The 14,106-nt window shown below is 47.5% G+C and overlaps 1 protein-coding gene across 1 annotated transcript in view; it reads left to right on the forward strand.

Moving 5' to 3' along the window:
- The window catches only part of nat8l (N-acetyltransferase 8-like), a 73,823-nt gene that overhangs the window by 26,367 nt on the left and 33,350 nt on the right, over positions 1–14,106 (forward strand). The window lies entirely within an intron of this gene.

A 14,106-nucleotide genomic window follows, 5' to 3' on the forward strand; every position in this document is an offset into this window, starting at 1 on the left:
GGAAAAAAATGAAGGCAGTTCTGCAATGGGGACAACAATGGCAAGTGAGATTCAATGTGGGCAAGTGCAAGGTCTTACACGTTGAAAGAGAGAAAGGAGACACAGTCAATGAATGAGCGAGTGAGCGTGCTGAGCGAGCAGTATAGAGAGGCGGAGATCTGGGAGCGATTTCAGGCTCAATGCTTAGCATGTCTAGTCATTAGAGCACCAACCAATCAAGCTGACAGAACGTATCCCCAAGTCAGTAGGGTACAGGTCTCAGGTCACCATGCAAAACATGCACAGCGCTCGGGTCAGGCTACATTGCGTTCAACTCTGGTCATCAAGACATATAAGGTGGAGCAGAGAAAGGCCAGGTACAGGTCCATCATATTAGAAGGAAAGACTTTTAATGATCTCATGATGTCCCAAAGCACTTAACAGCCTACAAAGTATTTTTGAAGTATTGTCATGTAGGAAATGCGGCAGCTAATTTGTGAACAGCAAGCTACCACAAACAGTAATGACCCAATTCATCTGTTTTAGTGATGCTGATTGAAGGATAAATGTTGGTCAGGACACCGGGGAGAACTCCCCTGCTCTTCTTCGAAGTAGTGTCCAAGGGATTTTATACGTCCATCTGAGAGAGCAGACGGGGCCTCAGTTTAACTCATCTGAAAGACGGCACCTCAAGACAGTGCAGCGCTCCCTCAGTACTGCTCTGGAGTGACAGCATAGATTATGTGCTCAAGTTTCTGGAGTGAGACACAAGTCCACAACCTTCTGACTCATTGGCGAGAATCCCACCACTGAGCCACAGCTGACACTGATACCTTAGAGAATGATGGTATGGATATAGGCTTGGAACCTCAATAGTCCTCTGCCTTCAAAGGAAGTGAAGGAAAGGGGGATTCCACAGAGGGATGCAAGATACTAGACAAATGGAAAGGCAAATCCAGAACACTCAGTTAAGTTAAACGTCGATTGCAGGGTAAAGGGGCGAACTGGAACAAAACATGTAATTTACTAATGTCAGGAAGCACTTCTTTGCACACAGAGCTCGAATTTAAAATTCCCACCCTTGTGAACCTCAATGACCTCGTCCCCTCCCTATTTCTGTCTATTTCCAGGCCTACAACAACAACTTGCATTTATATAGCACCTTTGACGTAATAAAACGTCCCAAGGTGCTTCACAGAAGTATTATATTTGACAGCGAGCCACATAAGAAGATATTCGGGCAGATGACAAGCTTGGTCAAAGAGGTTTTAAGGAGTGTCATAAAGAAGGGACGAGAGGTAGAGAGGCGGAGAGGTTTAGGGAGGGAGTTCCAGAACTTAGGGCCCAGGCAGCTGAAGGCACGGCCACCAATGGTTGAGCGATTATAATCAGGGATGCTCAAGAGGGCAGAATTTGAGGAGCACAGACATCTCGGGGGAGTTGTGGGGCCGGAGGAGATTACAGAGATAGGGAGGGGCGAGGCCATGGAGGGATTTGAAAACAAGGATGAGAATTTTAAAATAGAGGCGTGGCTTAGCCGGGAGCCAGTGTAAGTCAGCGAACACAGGGGTGATGGATGAATGGGACATGGTGCGAGTTAGGACACGAGCAGCTGATTTTGGATGACCTCAAGTTTACATAGGGTAGAAGGTGGGAGACCAGCCAGGGGAGCATTAGAGTAGTCAAGTCTAGACATAGATGAGGTTTCAGCAGTGGATGAGCTGAGGCAGGGGCGGAGACGGGCGATGTTGTGGATGTGGAAATAGGCGGTCTTAGTTATGCAACGGATATATGGTCGGAAGCTCATTTCAGGGTCAAATATGATACCAAGGTTGCGAACAGTCTGGTTCAGTCTCAGACAGATGCTAGTGAGAGGGATGGAGTCAGTGGTTAGGAAACGCAGTTTGTGGCGGGGACCGAAGACAAGAACTTCAGTCTTCCCAATATTTAATTGGAGAATATTTTTGCTCATCCAGTACTGGATGTCGGACAAGCAGTCTGACAATTTAGACACCGTGGAGAGGTCGGGAGAAGTGGGGGTGAGGTAGAGCTGGGTGTCATCAGCGTACATGTGGAAACTGACGCTGTGTTTTCGGATGATGTCGCCAAGGGGCAGCATGTAGATGAGAAATAGGAGGGGGCCAAGGACAGATCCTTGGGGGAACACCAGAGGTAACGATGCGGGAGTGGGAAGAGAAGCCGTTGCAGGTGATATTCTGACTACGATTAGATAGATAAGAATGGAACCAGGCGACTGCAGTCCCACCCAGCTGGACGACAGTGGAGAGGTGTTGGAGGAGGATAGAGTGGTCAACCGTGTCAAGGCTTCAGACTGGTCGGGAAGGATGAGGAGAAATAGTTTACCTTTGTTACAGTCACAAAGGATGCCTCAACCCTCTGAGATCTTTGCGTTCTTCCAATTCTGGCCTCTATAGCATCTTCGATTGCCTTCGCCCCAGAATCAGCTGCCTAGACCCTAAGAGATGGAATTCCCTCCCTAAACTTCTCTACCTCCCTCCTCCTTTAAGACGCTCCCTAAAACCTACTTCTTTGACCAAGCTTTTGGTCACCTGTCCTAATATCTCCTTATGTGACAGTGTCAAATTTTGTCTGATAATGCTCCTGTGATGCACCTTGGGACATTTTACTATGTTAAAGGCGCTATATAAATACAAGTCGAGAGAGTGATCAATAGATGGAATGGGCTCCGGGTAGGAAAGTAAGGGCAGAAAATGTGGAGTCATTCAAGGGCTGTGATAATGGGACCAGAGGTTTAAGCTAAATGGATCTGTACTGATCCCTGTGGTCAGTCGGGGCTGCATCGTAACACCTGAGACAGAACCTACATTAAAAGTGTGTTGACTTTGGTTCCGCCAATTGTTATCCTGAAGCCCCGTTAGATCAATTACGCGCTGCCATGTCTGTGCATCATTGCTTTCCCTGTCTGCAATGTTATAACAGATAACCATAACATCTTTAGCTGCACAACTCAAAGGAAAGAAAGACTTGGATTCACATAGCACCTTTCATGACCACCGGATGCCCCAAAGCGCTTTACAGCCAATGAAGTACTTTTGGAGTGTAGCCACTGTTGTAATGTAGGAAACGTAAAACAATAACACCACAAAGCTGGTGCTGCAATGTGAGGCGTGAAGGTCTAATGCAGTTAGATGCTGTGAATAAAGCATTAGACCAGTGCAACAGAAGGATGATTCTCGATAGCATTTATCTCCGTCTTTGATCCCGCAATCACACTGCCAAGCGTGTAATTTCAAAGGCTTTGTAAATAGTCTCTGGCAATTTGATTCCTTTTTCTCTACTGCTTTCCTTTGCTTTTATCTTCAAACGATTCAGAAATCCATTGTACACAGTTTCAAAGATGGCAGTGGGTCACAGGTATGCAGATGTGAACGAGCCAATTAAATAGTTAGTAACTCCCATTATCTGCTCATGTTGAATCTACAAGTGAACCTTCTCCAGGTGTTACTGGTATCAGTGGCAGAGGTTTGAGATCCATCAAGGTTTAGGGTCCATTTCCCATCCTGGAATGAATTTCCTGCTTGGCTTTTCACTACAATGCAAGTTTAACCAAGGAACAGGAAGTGAATATTGGTCCCTTAGAGGATGAGACTGGGAATTAATAATGGGGAACAGGGAAATGGCAGAGACTTTGAACAAATATTTTGTATCAGTCTTCATGGTAGAAGACACTAAAAGCATCCTAATAATAGTAGAAAATCAGGGGGCAAAAGAGAGGGAGGAAATTAAATCAATCACTAAAACGAGACAAAAAGTATTAGGCAAATGAATGGGACTAAGGGCTGTTAAGTCCTCTACACCTGTTGGCCTACATCCTCGGGTCTTAAAAGAAGTGGCTGCAGAGATAGTGGATGCATTGGTTGTAATCTATCAAAATTCCATGGATTATGGAGAGGTCCCAGTGGATTGGAAAACCGTAAGTGTAACGCCCCGTTCAAGAAAGGAGGGAGACAGAAAGCAGGAAACTATAGACCAGTTAGCCTAACATCTGTTATTGGGAAAATGCTTGAGGCCATTATTAAGGAATTAGAAGCAGGACATTTAGAAAATCATAATACAGTCAAGCAGAGTCAGCATGGTTTTATGAATGGGAATCATGTTTGACAAATTTATTGGAGTTCTTTGAGGATGTAAGAATCAGGATGGATAAAGGGAAACCAGTAGATGTAGTGTATTTGGATTTCCAAAAAGCCTTTGATAAGTTGCCATGAAAGTTACTACACAAGATAAGAGTTCATGAAGTTGGGGGTAATATATTAGCATGGATAGAGGATTGGTTAACTAACAGAAAACGGAGTTGGGATAAGTGAGTGTTTTTCAGGTTGGCAAACTGCAACAATTGGGTGCAACGGGGATCAGTGCTGGGGCCTCAACTATTTACAATCTATATTGATGACTTGGATGAAGGGACTGAGTGCAATGTAGCCAAATTTGCTGATGATACAAAGATAGGTGGGAAAGCAAGTTGTGGGGAGGGCGCAAAGGGGCCGAAATGGCCCACCACTGGAAACGGGGAGCTCTGACCGTGTTTCTGTTGTTTTTAACCGGTGAGTGAACTTCCGCTCTTTGGCTTTTTTTTTCAGCGGACAATGAGGGCGGATGTGCAGCGGTAAGCGGAAGTTCGCAGTGTAGCGGGGCGGAAGTTGGAGGTGGACGTATTGCCGCCGCTGTCAGTCACAAAATGTGGTGCTTATGACGTCATCGCGGTGCTGCATCACCATGGCTCTCCCCTTCACTTAAAGGGGAGAGCCTGAGCGATTCTGTGTTAGGTCCACTGGGCCGCCAGGGAGGGTTTCGGCCGGGCCAGCAGCCTGGCATCCAAGAGGGGGTGTCAGGCTGCCTGTTGGTGGCCCAGCCGAACCCTGGGGTATAATTGTCGGCCCAACATGGTAGTCGGCCGACAAAAAGAAAAACATGGAGGCAGGAGCAGCAGTTCCTCCCCTTTTAATGGGAGCCAAACCTCCACTTTAGAAGGATTCCAAGCTCAGTGCATCGGCAGAAAAAGCTACCCTTGGCACCGCGTGGCGGGAGCAACATTTTCTCTGTGGAATTTCGCCATCGGGGGGAGTGGGGGGGGGGAATCACCGGTGGTGCACGCTCTCATGACGCACTTAGGACGGATCGGCAGCTGCGGAGCGGTGGGGGAGGAGGCGAGCGAGTCACCGCCGGGATAACACAGGAGCGGAATTTTCAAAATGGCGACCATTCCCACGGAAAATCGACGGCCATTGCATTCCGCAGCGTGGCCACCAATTTGGGGGCAATCTCGGCCCCAAAGCGTCTGCAAAGGGATAGAGATAGGTTAAATGAGTGGGCAAAAATTTGGCAGATGGAGTATGATGTGTGAAAATGTGAGGTTATCCACTTTGGTAGGAAGAATAGAAAAGCAAAGTATTATTTAAATGGAGAAAAACTACAGAATGCAGCGGTACAGAGGGATCATAGTAGTGCCCTACTACACGAAACACAAAAAGTTAGCATGCAGGTACAGCAATTAATTGGGAAGCTCTCACCAAATGGAATGTTGGCCTTTATTGCAAGGGGGATGGAGTATATATGTAGGGAAGTCTTGCTACAACTGTACAGGGTGATGGTGAGGCCACACCTGGAGTACTGCGTACAGTTTTGGTCTCCTTATTTCAGGAGGGATATACTTGCATTGGAGGTCGGTTCCTGGATGAATGGGTTGTCTTATGAGGAAAGGTTAAGCAGGTTGGGCCTGTACTCATTAGAGTTTAGAAGAATGAGAGTTGATATTATTGAAACATGTAAGATTCCGAGGGGGCTTGACAGGATAGATGCTGAGAGGATGTTTCCCCACATGGGGGATTCTAGACCTAGGAGGCATAGTTTCAGAATAAGGGGTAGCCATTTAAGACGGAAATGAGGAGGAATTTCTTCTCTGAGGGTCATGAATCTTTGGAATTCTCTACCCTAGAGAGTTGTGGAAGCTGAGTCATAAGAAATAGGAGCAGGAGTCGGCCATTAGACCCCTCAAGCCTGCTCCGCCATTCAATAAAATCATGGCTGATCTACCTCAACTCCACTTTCCTGCACTATTCCCATATCCCGTGATTACCCTAATATCTAAAAATCTATCGATCTCTATCTTGAATATACTCAACGACTGAGCCTCCACAGCCCTCTGGGGTAGAGAATTCCAAAGATTCACCACCCTCTGAGTGAAGAAATTTCTCCTCATCGCAGTCCTAAATGACCGACCCCTTATTCTCAGACTGTGACCCCTGGGGCCATATGGTCTACTCCTGCTCCTATTTCTTATGTTCTTAAGAGGTCATTCAGCCCCTTGAACATGTTCTGTCACTTAGATCATGGCTGATCTGTATCTTAAAGAAAGAAAGTCTTCCATTTATACAGCGCTTTTCACCACCACTGGACGTCTCAAAGCGCGGTTGTAATATAGTAAACGCGGCAATCAATTTGTGCACAGCAAGCTCCCACAAACAGCTGCGTGATAATGACCAGATAATTTGTTTTGTTATGTTGATTGAGGGATAAATATTGGCCCCAGGACACCGGGGATAACTCCACTGCTTTTCTTCGTAATAGTGCTATGGGATCTTTTACGTCCACCTGAGAGAGCAGACAGGGCCTCGATTTAATGTTTCATCCGAAAGACATCACCTCCAACAGTGCAACATCCCTCAGCACTGCACTGGAGTGTCAGCCACGATTTATGTGCTCAGGTCCATGGAGTGGGACTTAAACCCACAACCTTCTGACTCAGAGGCGAATGTGTTGCCCACTGAGCCACAGCTGACACAGCATAAGTCCATTTACCCATCTTGCCTCCCTAACCCTTAATGCCTTTACCTCTAACACAATTCCATCAAAGTTTGAAAGTTTCAACTGACCCCCAGACTCACAGCATCTAGAGGGAGAGAGTTCCAGACTCCTACTACCCTTTGTGTGAAGAAATGCATCCTGACATCACCCCTAAATAGCCTGGCTCTAATGTTAAGGTTGTACACCCTTGTTCTGAACTCGGCCTCCAGAGCAAATAGTATCTCTCTATCTACTCTATCAATTCTTTTCATCATCATCATCATAGGCAGTCCCTCGGAATCGAGGAAGACTTGCTTCCAATCTAAAAATGAGTCCTTAGATTGCTGAACAGTCCAAATGGAGAACCACAATCCCTGTCACAGGTGGGACAGATCGTCATTGAGGGAAAGGGTGGGTGGGATTCGTTTGTCACGTCTGGACCGGGATCAAACAGGGCTGTGTCATTGCCCCAACCCTCTTCTCAATCTTCCTCGCTGCCATGCTCCACCTCACAGTCAACTCTTTTAATCACATGTTGACATCTGATGATGGTGGGATCACAGCATGAGGCTCACAGTCAAATAGCCTGAAACCACCATTCATCGTGAAGTTTCATATGTTAGCAATGCCCATTGTACCTATTTGTTTGTGTTCTCGGGATGTGAGCGCACTAGCAAAGCCCCCTTTCTTTTGCCATCTCTCGTTGCCCTCAGAAGGTGTTGGTTGACCTTTCTAGTTGGACCACTGCAGTAATTGTGCTGATGGTCTTGTCACGATGATCTTGGAGAATTCAAAGATTTTGATCCAGCGAAGATGAAGGAATGGCCAATATATGTCCAAGTGACAAGTCAGGATCTCGTCGGTGAACCTGCAGGTGGTGGTGTTGCCATGACATTGCTGCTTTTGCCCTTCTCATGGTAGAGGTCAAAGGGCTGGGGGGGGGGGCGGGGGAGGGGTGCTGACGACGTAACCTTGGCGAGTTGCTGCAGTGCATCCTATGAATAACAGCCTGCAGGCACAGTACGCCAGTGGTGGAAGGAGTGGACATTGAATCCAATGACGGGGGACTGCTCTGTCCTCAATGGTGTTGAACTTCTTGGGTTGTTACAGCTGGTCCCATTGGCCAAGTGGTAAACACTCCATCACGCTCCTGACTTAAGCCTTGTGGATGGTGGAGAGGCTTTGAGAGGCCAGGAGGTGAGCCACTCATCATAGAGTACCCAACCTTGGCCCTGCACTTGTAGCCATAGTGTTTATGTGGCTGCTTAAGTTCTGCTTCTGGTCAGTGGTGACCCCTAACATGTTGATTGTGGGGGTGTTGGTGATGGTGACGGGAGATGATTGGGTCCTTTCTTGTTGATGGTACTGGAAGGTGACTGGACCCCAGGAGGGAGTCAACACCTCAGGTCAGAAGGAGGGGTAAATTGGTAAAGAAAGAAAAAAAAACATACAACTATGTCTAGATCTTTTTATTAGGTTGCTTGGTATGGGAGATTGGGAGAGATAATGAGTTAGCACAGTTCCTATTCACCTCCAAAATCAGAACTGAGATTCAGCCCATGCTCATTGGTGATTGGAGTTCAGAAGAATGAGAGGTGATCTTATTGAAACTTGTAAGATAATGAGAGGGCTCGACAAGGTGGATGCAGAGGGGATATTTCCACTCATAGGGGAAACTAAAACTAGGGGGCATAGTCTCAGAATAAGGGGTCGCCAATTTAAAACTGAGATGAGGAGGAATTTCTTTTCTCAGAGGGTTGTAAATCTGTGGAATTCTCTGCCCCAGAGAGCTGTGGAGGCTGGGTCATTGAATATATTTAAGGTGGAGATAGATAGATTTTTGAGTGATAAGGGAATAAAGGGCTATGGGGAGCGGGCAGGGAAGTGGAACTGAGTCCATGATCAGATCAGCCATGTTCTTGTTGAATGACGGAGCAGACTCAAGGGGCCAAATGGCCTACTCCTGCTCCTATTTCTTATGTTTTTATGTTCTCATTGTTCGTCTCCTAGTTGGAAGGAGTTCACATCACAAAAACTACCCACAATTTGGTACATGTTGAATCTCACTGAGATGTTGAAATGGGAAGAATGACTTGGCATTGGTATGGGATGGAGGAGGTGACAAAGGCAAATCCTCCTAATCTGGGGCAAAACTGTGTGATTGAGGCAATGTGGGAGGAGCTTCATCTTAACTTGGGAACGCTTTGTGCAAGAAACTGACATTCCCCAACTTTGTCATACCCCCCCCCCCCCACACACACACACACACACACACACACGTCAATCTCACTTAAACAATTGGATTGAGTAGGCAATCCTCAATCATTGCAGTTGGTGAACAGTTTGATACAACTGGGCCACTTAAGAATCAACCATGTTGCTGTGGGACTGGGGTCACATACAGGACAGACCCATAACATGGCAGATTGCCTACTCTCCAGGACGTTCTTGAACCAGTTGGGTTTTTACTGACAATCCGACAGCTTCACGGTCACTTTTACTGAGGTCAGATTTTTATTTCCATCATTTTTAAACTGGAATTCAAAAATTCTCAAACTGCCATGTGGGATTTGAATTCGAGTTCTACTAGACCACATCATAACTGCTTCACTCCCATACACTTTGGGTCATTCACACTCAGACAAGCTTTGAAGTAATTTGCTGACCATGACATAAAATGCAATTTTAAGAACTTTGGCAGTCTCAATAGATAAGTATTTAACGACCATGATACAGAGGTGTTTTTTATCAGTAAAGTCATTTCGCAGGACTGTGCGAGAACTGTTCCCAAAGACTATTTTTAGCCCTTCGGAGCTCTTCCCTTCGAACAGCAGCGGGTGACGAAAGTAGGTTATGTTTCTTCACTGGGATTTGTGGCTGTCTGCAATAATTCTGCAAGGTCAAAAAGCGCTGATAAGCAGCATAACCTAATGTATGCATTCATGGACGACAAGCCAGGCCAGCGTGCCGATGTGTGACAGAATTAGAATGACAAAGAGCAGGGAGGCAGTCACGGGGGGGGGAGGCAGAAAGGACTTACACCATCACCCCCGAAAGAACCAATGGCGCTATGAGGAAAAAAAAGTTACGTGAGTTGTTGTGATCGAGAAGGCGTTGCCTGAAAAGGCGGTGGAAGCAGATTCAACAGTAACTTTGAGAAGAGAACTGGATCAGTACTTGAAGGGGAAAATGTTACAGGGCTATGGGGAAAGGGCAGGGGAGTGGGACTACTTGGATAGCTCCTGCAAAGAGCCCCACTGGCACCATAGCCACCTGTGTGTATCATTCTACAACTTTATTTCATGTTATCCTAATAAATGAGAAAAATAAGATATTTGGTGTGGAAAGTTAAACTGTTAATACCCGGTGCAAGGGTAATCCAGTTGCAATACAGTTACCAGACCGTTAAACTTTATAGTTCAAAAACAAGAATAATATTCATGAATATGAGTTGCACTTAAATATATTGCACACCCCTGATTTTAATCGCTCCAACATTGGTAACCCTGCCTTCAGCTGTCTAGACTCTAACCTCTGGAATTCCCTCCCTAAACCTTTCTACTTCTCTACCTCATTCTCCTCCTACAAGACGCTGGCTAAAACCGAAATCTGTGGCCTTTGGTCACCTGTCCCAATATCTCCTTCTGTAGCTCGATGTCAAATTTGGATTGTTATACATCCGCCCGTTATACACCTGCCCGTTATACACCCGTCCGTTACACACCCGCCCATTATACACCTGCGCCCGCCCGTTAGACAACCCACCCGTTATACACCCCGCCCGTTACACATCCGCCCATTATATAACACAGTTGTTCACCGGCCCAGTATATACCCCACTTGTTATACACCCCCATTATACACCCCACCCGTTATACACCCTGCCCATTATGCACCCCTCCCATTATACACCCACCCATTATACATCCGGCCATTATACACCCCGCACATTACACACCCCGCCCATTATATACCCATCCAATATAAACCCCACCCATTATACACCCTGCCCATTATACAACCCGCCCATAATACACCCTTCCCGTTATACAACCCGCACATGATACACCCTGCCCGTTATACAACCGCCCATAAAACACCCTGCCCGTTATACAACGCGCACATGATACACCCTGCCCATTATACAACCGCCCATTATACATCCTGCCCGTTATACACGTGCCTGTTATACACCTGTCCAATATAAACCCCACCTATGATACACCCTGTGCATTATACACCCCGCCCATTATACAACCCTCCCATGATACACCCTGCCTGTTATACAATCCATCCGTTATACAACCCACCTGTTATACACCCGCTCGTTATACTCCCTGCCCATTATACATGTGCCCGTTATACACCCACCCGTTTTAGACACTCACCCGTGACACACCCCACTCAATATACACCCCGCCTGTTATACACCGGCCCATTATGAAACCCCGCCCGTTATACAACCCGCCCGTTATACAACCCACCCGTTATATACCCGCCCATTATAGACCACCCGTTATAAACCCACCCGTTATATATCTTACCAGTTATATAACACAGTGGTTCAGCGGCCCAGTGTACACCCCACTAGTTATACACCCCTGTTATACACCCGGCCATTTTACTGCCCGCCTATTATACACGCCGCCCGTTATACAACCTGCCCATTATACACATGCCCGTTAAACACCCGCCCATTATACACCCGCCCGTTTTGCACTCTGCCCGTTATTCACCTGTTCGTTATACAACATGTCCATTATATATCTGCCCGTTATACACCTGCCCATTTTACTCCCCGCCCGTTATACACGCCGCCTGTTATAAACCCTTCCCGTTATACACCCATCCATTATACACCCGCCCGTTATACAACATGCCTGTCATACACAACTCCAGTTATACACCCGCCTGTTATACACCACCGTTATACACACCATTATACACCCCCCCCGTTACGCATCCCCCCCATTACACACCTATCTGTTATTCACCCGTCTGATACACACCCGCCCGCTATACACCACCTGTTACAGACACCTCCCATTATACATTTGCCCGTTATACACCCGCCCGTTCTTCACCCCGTCCATTTTACACCCCGTCCATTTTACACCCCGTCCGTTATACATCCACCCGTTACAGACCCCACCCATTATATATTCGCTTATTACACTCCCGCCCGTTACACTCCCGCCCGTTTAAGACCCCGCCCGTTATACACCCGCCTGTTTAAGACCCCGCCCGTTTTACACCCGCCAGTTATACACCTCGCCCGTTATACACCCGACCATTTAAGACTCTACCCATTATACATCCTGCCCGTTATACACCCGCCTGTTTAAGACCTTGCCCGTTATACACCCTGCCCATTATACGCCCCGCCTATTATACCCGTTTAAGCCCCGCCCATTATACACCCGACCATTTAAGACTCTGCCCATTATACACCCCGCCCATTATACTCCCGTCCGTTATACAACCGCCTGTTATAAACCTTCCCGTTATACACGGCGCCCGATATACATCCCGCCCGTTATACACCTGCCTGTTGAAGACCCCTCCCATTATACACCTGCCCATTATATACCCGCTCGTTATACGTCCCGCCTGTTATACATCCGCCTGTTATACATCCGCCTGTTATACGCCCCGCCCGTTATACATCCCTCCCTTATACATCCCGCCCGTTATACGTTCCGCCCCTTATAGACCCCCCCATTTAAGACCCCGCTCATTATACACCCCGCCCATTATACACCCGCCCCATATTCTCCCGCCTTTTATAAACCTGCCCATTATACAACATGCCCATTATATACCAGCCTGTTATACGCCCTGCCCGTTATACACCAGCCTGTTATACGCCCTGACCGTTATAAACCCACACGTAATACGGCCGCCCGTTACACACTCTGCCCGTTATACACTAACCTTTTATACGCCCTGCCCTTTACACACCCGCACGTTATGCAACCGCCCGTTATACACCCGCCAGTTATACACCCGCCCGTTTAAGACGGCGCCCATTATACATCCCGCCCGTTATACGCCAGCCCGTTATAAGCCGCCCCATATTCACCCGCCCGTTATAAGCCTCCCCATTATACACGGCGGCCGTTACACACCCCGCCCATTATACACCCCGCTCATTATACACCCCGCTCATTATACACCCCGCTCATTATACACCCCATCCGTTATACATCCCGCCCATTATACATCTGCCCGTTCTAGATCTGCCCGTTATACACACCGCCCGTTATACACTCCCATTATACACCTACTCGTTATACACCACATGTTATACACCCCGTCCATTATACATCCCACCCGTTATACAGCCGCCCGTTATACACCCCACCCATTTAAGACCCCGCCCGTTATATGTCCCGTTCGTCATACGTCCCGCCCATTATACGCCCCGCCCATTATGCACCCGCCCGTTTAAGACCACGCCCGTTTAAGACCACGCCCGTTACACACCCGCCCCATATTCACCCGCCATTTATAAACCTTCCCGTTATACAACATGCCCATTATACACCAACCCGTTATACGCCCTGATTTTATACGCCCGCCCGTTATACACCCGCCCGTTATACAGCCACCCATTATACACCCCGATTGTTATACACCCGCCCGTTATACAACAGACCGTTATACACTCTGACCGTTATATACCCGCCCATTATACAGCCGCCCGTTACACACTCCGCCAATTATACACCAGCCCGTTATACGCCCGCCCGTTATACAGCCGCCCGTTACACACTCCGCCGGTTATACACCAGCCCTTTATACGCACTGCCCGTTACACACCCACACGTTATACAGCCGCCCGTTATACACACCACCCTTTATGCAATCGCCCGTTATACACCCACCCGTTATACGCCCTGCCCGTTTTAATCCAGTCCGTTATATATCCCGCCCGTTATACACCTGCCCATTATACACTCCGCCCGTTACACACCCCGCCCATTATACAGCCCGCCCGTTATACACTCCCATTATACACCTGCTCATTATACACGCCGCCTGTTACACATCCCGCCCATTATATACCTCGCCCATTTAAGATCACGCCCATTATACACCCGCCCCATATTCACCTGCCATTTATAAACCATCCCGTTATACAACATGCCCATTATACACCAGCCCGTTATATGCCCTGCCCTTATACGCCCGCCAGTTATACAGCCACCCATTATACACCCCGCCTGTTATACACCCGCCCATTATACACCAGCCCATTATACGCCTTGACCGTTATACATCCCGCCCGTTCTACACCCC

This window comes from Pristiophorus japonicus, chromosome 1, assembly GCF_044704955.1.
Source record: "Pristiophorus japonicus isolate sPriJap1 chromosome 1, sPriJap1.hap1, whole genome shotgun sequence".
NCBI classification, from domain to species: domain Eukaryota; kingdom Metazoa; phylum Chordata; class Chondrichthyes; family Pristiophoridae; genus Pristiophorus; species Pristiophorus japonicus.